The sequence below is a fragment of the Galendromus occidentalis genome, unplaced genomic scaffold, assembly GCF_000255335.2.
Source record: "Galendromus occidentalis unplaced genomic scaffold, Mocc_1.1 scf7180000076455, whole genome shotgun sequence".
Classification (NCBI taxonomy): Eukaryota; Metazoa; Arthropoda; class Arachnida; order Mesostigmata; family Phytoseiidae; genus Galendromus; species Galendromus occidentalis.
The window spans coordinates 1-7,585 of record NW_003804444.1 but is presented as its reverse complement, the minus strand read 5'-3'; the positions used below and the strand labels follow the sequence as shown (position 1 = coordinate 7,585).

The 7,585-nt window shown below is 51.0% G+C and overlaps 1 pseudogene; it reads right to left on the bottom strand.

Moving 5' to 3' along the window:
• Nucleotides 1–6,047: 6,047 nt before the first annotated feature.
• LOC100906148 (uncharacterized) lies at nt 6,048–7,361 on the bottom strand (annotated as a pseudogene).
• Between the last annotated feature and the right edge of the window lie 224 nt (nt 7,362–7,585).

Sequence of the window (7,585 nt, the reverse complement as noted above, 5' to 3'; positions counted from 1 at the left end):
TGTACGAGAAAACTGGAATGTTGTAAGGGTTGATTTTCGGTCGTGGTCGTAGCTCTCTGTGGATTCTAAAGGGTATGAGTGTATAGGCTGAGCCAGTATCGCACAACAGTTCCTGAATGGAACCTTGTATTTTGGCTTCCATTTTGTATGGTGGAATATAATCGTCCAGGCCTGTCGTTCGGCCCAGGTTGACTGATATCGCCTCTACTCCGTACCTGCCATCCTCCTCGGTATCAGGCTTGTAGCGATGCTTGGTCGTAGTAGAACCTTCTACCTTAAGCCGATCAGGCTTCTATGAAAGTCCAATAAAGTTAAGCGTTAGCGCTTCACTAATGAGAAGTTGCTGCCACGGTTCGGAGTTTCCGGGGGAAAGCTATGGTCGTCCTGGACTCTGACGACGGACTGCTCGTGCGGCACCGCAACCAGCTTTGGAAGAGATCGTCCGGAGGGGCTCGAGCCATCCCGGCAGAGGTCCCGCCAGAGGGGAATGGATCCCTTTCGAGAGAAAACGACGACTTGGAAGAATTCTTCGGGTGTCCTCTCGCCGTCCTCTTTCCACCGACAACCAAGGCTCCACAAGCACCGTTAGTCCCCGAAGATGCCGATGACGCGTCAGAATATGCACTAACGCCTGACGGCGTGCCGGACTACCAGCACGGGTTTGACGACTCGGTGGGCGACGCAGTGCCAGGGCCGGCCGCGGAAAGTGAAACCGTCGAGTTCCGAGAAGGCATTTCCGAGCCGCTCGGGCTGGAACAAGCATGTTCACAGGATCCGCCGCAGCGTCGTATTCAACCCGCTCGAGAATGTAAAACTCGCAGTCTTTTCGGTTGGGGATGGTCACCAACTTGAGCGGGGAGATGTAGGGATGCTTGGTCGTAGTAGAACCTTCTACCTTAAGCCGATCAGGCTTCTATGAAAGTCCAATAAAGTTAAGCGTTAGCGCTTCACTAATGAGAAGTTGCTGACGAAGTTACCCACAGCAGTCCACGTTGTTCTCAGTACCCTTCAAGGCTCTTCCTCGATTCGCTCTCCGTCGTTCCTCCGCGATCTGCAGTGGTCACGATGTGCTGTCTTTTCGGTGCCAGACTCCGTTCTAACCTTGAATAGAGCTGTCCCGATCGGTCGCAATTTCTCTGCCGGAACCCACTTCTTTTTTAGTGTGTCTCTAAGCCTAAGAGTCGGGAGATAGGGATCATCTATTTCGCCAGTTCCATGCTCTGGTGATGGGTTCGTGTACATTCGATATTGAAAGTGATGTTCCGGGAATATCATTCAGAATATCATCACAGAGCAGAGCCAAGTAGCAGGACGAGCACAAGCAGCAAGCCCGCACCAGCCAAGACAAGGTGCAGAACAGTGGATTCGTTGATCCTAGGCCGGTAGGGATGGAATTTGGCCTCAAATTCTGGCCAGATCCATTCACCTCGATAAGGCGGGAGCAATGGTCGCATGCAAACGACCGTCTCGGACGATTCATCCATGCATGAGGAAGTGGACCGAGTGCACAGCCTCTGGAAGTCATCGAATGGTTTGCTGATGGTACAGCTTATGTTTAGAGAAACGCAGAGAGCGTTGCAGTCAGCGTCGTGAGTGAAATAGTTTTTTGCCGATGTGGACGCGAGACGCACGAGCAGGATGACTACGAAAATGATTGTCTTACAGGCCATGGTCTCAGACCGGCACGCGATCTCAGTCTCTCAAGGGTCGGTTTCGGCAATGGTTTTGTGAGCACATCAGCTAAGTTCTCAGATATCACGATGTATTGATAATCAATCTGTCAAAGAAGCCAACGCTGAAGCTCCTCGCCGCCATACTGCAACCGGGGAGAGTCATGCTGGAGGATGGTGTGGTGCTACTCGATCCCATCGTCCAAACCACAGGAGTGGCGCAAGGAGACAGTCTTAGTCCATTGCTTTTCTCAGTCCTGGTCAGTGACCTCCCTAGGTCCATCCAGGACCGACATCCTCAAGTCCAGGTCCTCATGTATGCGGATGACCTCTCCCTGGTCTCCCACAGCCTGTTCCACATCAGGCAAACCCTGTCGACGCTTCGGCACTTCGTGTCCGAGAATGATCTTGAGATCAACGTGTCGAAGACCAAGGCCATGAAATTTCGGAAAGGGGGAAGGCTCTGCGCGAGCGACTCGCGGCGTCTCAGCTCGGATAGCGTGGAATTCGTGAATAGCTTCCCATACCTGGGAATCTTCTTTTCGACATCGTGCTCTTTCACGCGTCACCTTGAGGAACGCATACGCCTTGGCCTGGCGGCATTCCACGGTATCCCGGATCCTCACAAACTCTCGCTACGCACGGCGGTCGCGTTGTTCTCTCTGAAGGTTGAGCCCACGGCATGTTACGGAGTGCCAGTGATATGGCCGCACCTGACGAGGTCCCACCTCGTGCTTCTCGATCGTCTGAAGGCGACTTTCTTGAAGAGGGCCATGGGAGTTCACCGGGAATGCCGTAAGCGACTGGCGTACCTGCTCTCGGGGGTACCGCTGCTGACCGAGGAGCTCCAGCGCAGGTTCAATCTCCCGATGACGGAGGCATTCGAGGAGCACTGCCGCGACTGGGAGGTGCGACTCGCAGAGGTCGACCCAGACGTCTCCTTCACCGAAGCCTTCTCGTCGGACAGATGGAAGGGACCGAACTACGCTACCAGACACCTCATCACCCGCTTCGCGGCCCACGGGCTCCACCACAAGCAGTGTCTGGCATGAGACAGGGGTTCCATGAAGCTACCGATGAGTGCAGATGTCGGAACTGCGGGGAGCAGTGTTCGACATATCATCTGCTTCACTGTTCGGCAGGGATGTCCCTCTCCGGGCCGGCCGAACCGGAATGAAGCACAGTCACGCAGACTGCCATTGTCTTGTCTTGTTTGTGAATATTAATAGTAGGTATAGAAAACTAACTCAGTTAATAAAGTCCGATGATGATAATCAATCTGCTTACGCTCATAGGCCTCGCGCACAAAGAAAACCCGAATTTCTATGTGCTTTGTTCGCTGGTGGAACTGAGGATTCTTGATCAATTTGAAAGAGCTTTGATTGTCCTCGTAGGAGACGGACTTCACAGGTTCTTTAAGTTCTGAGAAGAGCGTGCGTAGCCAGAAACACGACTCAGAGGCGTCAGCGAGAGCGTAAAACTCACTTTCGGTTGTCGAAAGACTCACCGAACGCTGCTGAGCACTCTGCCAGAGGATAGCCCCACCGGACAGAGTGGCGAGAGATCCGCTGACGGAACGGCGGCTCTCTCGGAACTGCATGCTCAGGGAGAGCTCGTAGCCCTATCCCTGAGTTCCCAGTGCTACTCCTCGCGATTTCTCTGCACTTATGTTTCGAATTCTGGAAACTCAGAGGCCCGGCTCATGCGGATGCTTGACTCCTGTACAGCATTCGACGCACTTTTAGATGCTGACTGCCTCTCAATAGCTATTGGCGACTATAACCTTCCTCATATCGACTTGTGCTCACAAACTCTTGGTCATTAGTCAGGTGCGGACAATGAGCTCTTTGCTTGCTGCATTCGAAACAATCTCAATCAACCTAATAGGGATCCTATCCATGTATCGGGTTCGATTTTGGATCTCCTTCTAGTCACGGACCCCAATCTCATCCGTGATCTGCTCATAAGCTCCCCTCCCGTGATCTCCGATCATATGATGATCGAGTTTAAGGTCGGTCCTCTTCTCCCTTCTGAGTCAGTTCTGAGCCCCCGCTTAAACTTCTGCAAGATGAACACACTCGCTATCGCCTCTGAGTTGGATGCTATGAATTGGAAACTCCTCTTCTCCGACTGTGTAAGCGTGGATCACATGTACAACTCGTTTGCGAATCTCTGTACTTCCCTCATCAACCGCTTCACTCCTCTGGTCAACAATTCGAGCGGCCACGCCAGCCTCTTTCGCTTTCTTCGTAGATTAGAGCGAGAAAAGCGCATTGGAACATCCGATCTCAAACTCTCGCCTAAATTAAAGAAAGCAGCCCACCGCCTCCGGGTTCTCACCGAATACAAGACATATCCACGCGACACCAGGGCCTTCTTCAGATACGCGAATAATCGACTCAAAACAACCGCTACATCAATTGCTACGCTGACTCACGAAAACTCTGAATATACATCGGATCTCGATAAAGCATCTCTTCTCGCATCACACTTTGCATCCGTCTTCTCCTCCACCTCAGGATCGACTACCAACTTACAAACGGCTCAACTCCCAAAAGTCCCAGACTCCAGACTCGAGTTCAGCGAGGAAATAATCTACGAGCAACTGCCGATGTCGCACCTCACCGGCACCTGCAGCCAATCCTATGACGGCATACCTCAATATTTCTCAAGCGCTTTGCCACCTTCTGAGCAGAACCACTGCACATCATCTTCCAACGCTCATATGAGGACGGTGCCGCTCCTCAACTCTTTCGCTGCGGTATCATTACTCAATAATTCAAAAAAGGCAAACGCGCTGAAATAACTACCGGCCTATAACTCAATGCTCTGCAGTCTGCGCTGTGTTTGAAGAAATTCTCTGCAGGCACTTAGAGGCATATCTTTCTGCAAACGGTTACACTGATCTGTCGCAGCACGGTTTCGTTTCGAAGCGGTCGACAAACACCCAATTGCTGTACATGGTTCAGGATTGGGCTATGTTTCTGAATGCCCGAACCCCATTCCACTGCGTTTACTTCGATCAAAAATCAGCGTTCGACAAAGTACCCCACAAGCGTCTGATTGCGAAACTGACCAACCTCCACATTCACACTGAAACTATTTCGTGGATTGATAGTTTCCTCACTGGGCGTCCGTTCACCGTCAAATTAAATGAAACGACCAGTCCCTTACAAAATGCTCCCTCAGGAGTATCGCAGGGTAGCTGTTTATCTCCACTTTTGTATCGAAGTCACTCATCTTATGTTTGCCGATGATTTAAAAGTGTATTGCCCGGTCACTCCTCCCGATTCACGTGATGTACTCCAGATGGCGATAGATGGAGTGGTCAAATGGTGCGACGAAAACGATATGTCCCTATCCACCGCAAAGTGTACTGTGCTCAAATCCCGACCCGACGACTCACCCTATTAAATCAATGAATGTCCTTCGCCTGTCTCCGCGTATGTCAGGGATCTTGGAGAACTCATGTCAGCAGACCTAGACCCCAGCCATCACATTGTCAAACTCGCCGCATCCTCTGGTGCTCGAGTCAATGCTATATTTCGAACATTCATCATTTAGGGCTGGGAGTCTGGCGCGGCGTTATTCGCGGCTTATTCACGGCCAGAATTCACGGCCCCCGTGATCGATTCACGGCGGTTCACGGTGAATCACGCTGATTCACGGGGGTTCACGGCAATTCACGGCGATCTTCGAGAACGATATCTTACTTAGGACATTCTCCCCAGAATTGTGGGAAAGAGAATTATTGATGTCGAGATTCTCAGATTTCGCTCCTCTAAAATCTATGTTATCCATCGGAGAGCCAGAGAATCGATGTCGAGATTCTCAGACTCCGCTTCTCGAGAATCTGTGAATTTCATAGGAGAGGCTAGAGAGTCGATGGAGGGTAGCTGCCCTAAGGGAGGGACAGTGCTGACAGAAATAGTATTTATTGATTCCGATGATAAAAGGTGGAGAAGCAAGGTTCACATGAACTGAGAATTCTGGTAAAGTAGGTTATATACAGATAGGTTGGCTTCTTTGATCGAGCGACGATCATCGCGAAGTACATTCGAGTACTGACTAAACGAGCGTTCTGCCGAAACGCTATTGATCGGAACGCTCAAACAGCTCAAAGCAATTCTCGAAAGTCTGGGGAATCTCGTCGCGGCCTGCGTCCAGAATGCGATGAGATTGCCCACAGGATGCATTTCTTCGAGGGCGGTTTGAAATACTCGCAGTTCGGCAATCGCGCAGCGGTCATCCTCGAACCATGGGATATGCTCGATGATGAATTCATTTGACATTCTGATTGTCAAGGCCCTCGGAGGGTCAAAAATGCGGCACGCGCGCAGGAAGTTCGCTGCAGGTTGGTGGGTTTGAACGCTCCCATCACCTCCGATGTATTTCCTCTAGCTTTTCCGACGATTTCTGAAGGGCACATCTCGTTTGAATGAGGTTCTCTTCGTCTTCCAAGGATACCTCGAACCATTCGACGAGCAGATTCAGCTCATCGATGATTGAATGAGCTCTCAAGTCGTTCCCTTCGCAACTCGTGAGTGACGCCATGATCTGTGGTGCATATTTCGCGAGTTCGGCCAACTGCAACCTGATGTCCCGGGACTGACACAGAGTGATGACTCCAACCGTGTTGAGGCTTGAGCTGTTACGAATTTCATGCTGGAAAAACTCCGCGTAGTCGTCCAGGCGGTCCGCATGGAAAAGAGCAGCCGAGAACCAGCTGTTCCACCTGGTTACAACAGGCGCCGGAGGAAGACAGGCAGACTTGCCGTTCGATTCCATGAACTGACGGAATCGAGCTTTGCGCGCTGGGCAAGATGTGAATGCTCTCTTGATTCCGCAAACCAATCCGTTGACTTCCGGAAAAGATGTCATCCACAACTCACAGATGAGATTTAGGAAGTGCGCTGTACAAGTGACGTGTACGGCGTTGAGCCAAATAGCTTTCAAAGAGCAGTTCCAGGCTTTATACATATAGGAAGCATGATCTGTCACAAAAGCGCTTATATTCAACGATGAGAGTCCGTACTTGGAAAGGACTTCCCGAACAGCTTCACTCACGGTCTTGAAGTTGGTACTCGCAAGTACCACGCAATCGAGCAGGACCGCTTTGAGCTGCACCTCCTCGTTTGTACAGTTTGGGATGGCAAGAACATTGAGAACGTAGCGATCCTCGGAGTCAGTAGTTTCGTCTCAGACAATCGAGAACGATGATCGTTCTGCTAAGAGATCATTGATACTCTTCACGTGCATCTCGAAGGCTTGCGGGAGGTAATGTCTTCTGAGCTGACCCGCGCTCGGAATCGGAGTTTCCAGAGCGGTTTGCAAGAAGATTTTCATAGCGGGATTGTCGATGGTGTGAAGAGGGATGTTGGCACCGGTGAAAGCATCCACTAAAGACAGCAGCGACGCTTGCCTTTCTGTGTTTTGCCTCGATACTCCGACTTCATGTAGTTTCGCACTCACTTTGGCTCTCCGGGCGCTCGAACTTTCGGTGTCCTGCAGCAATCTTGCGTGCATGTCCGTTTCAAGGTGCCTCAGACAGCTATGTTTCCGTCTGAAATCGACTTCAACATGACAAGTGCTGCAGAAGAGTGCGTCCGACGTCGCGGAGAAAGTCCCTGGCTCAAACTGCATCGCTCTTTGCTCAGGCGTCACTCGGGTGGAGGTCTTGGGGTCGGACATCATGTAGAACTGTCGAGTCGAGAAGAGACGAGACACAAATGATCTAGACGAGTCGAGAGTCGACGATTTCGACCCTCGTCTCGACATCTCGGAGTATATCAATTTGGAAATTTGTCACTCCTGCTGACATTAGATGCTTATACATATTTGCAAGATGTAGCCGATCGATCAGAGTTGACGGGGAGGAATCACAATGATCCCAAATGAGTCGAATGACTCATTGG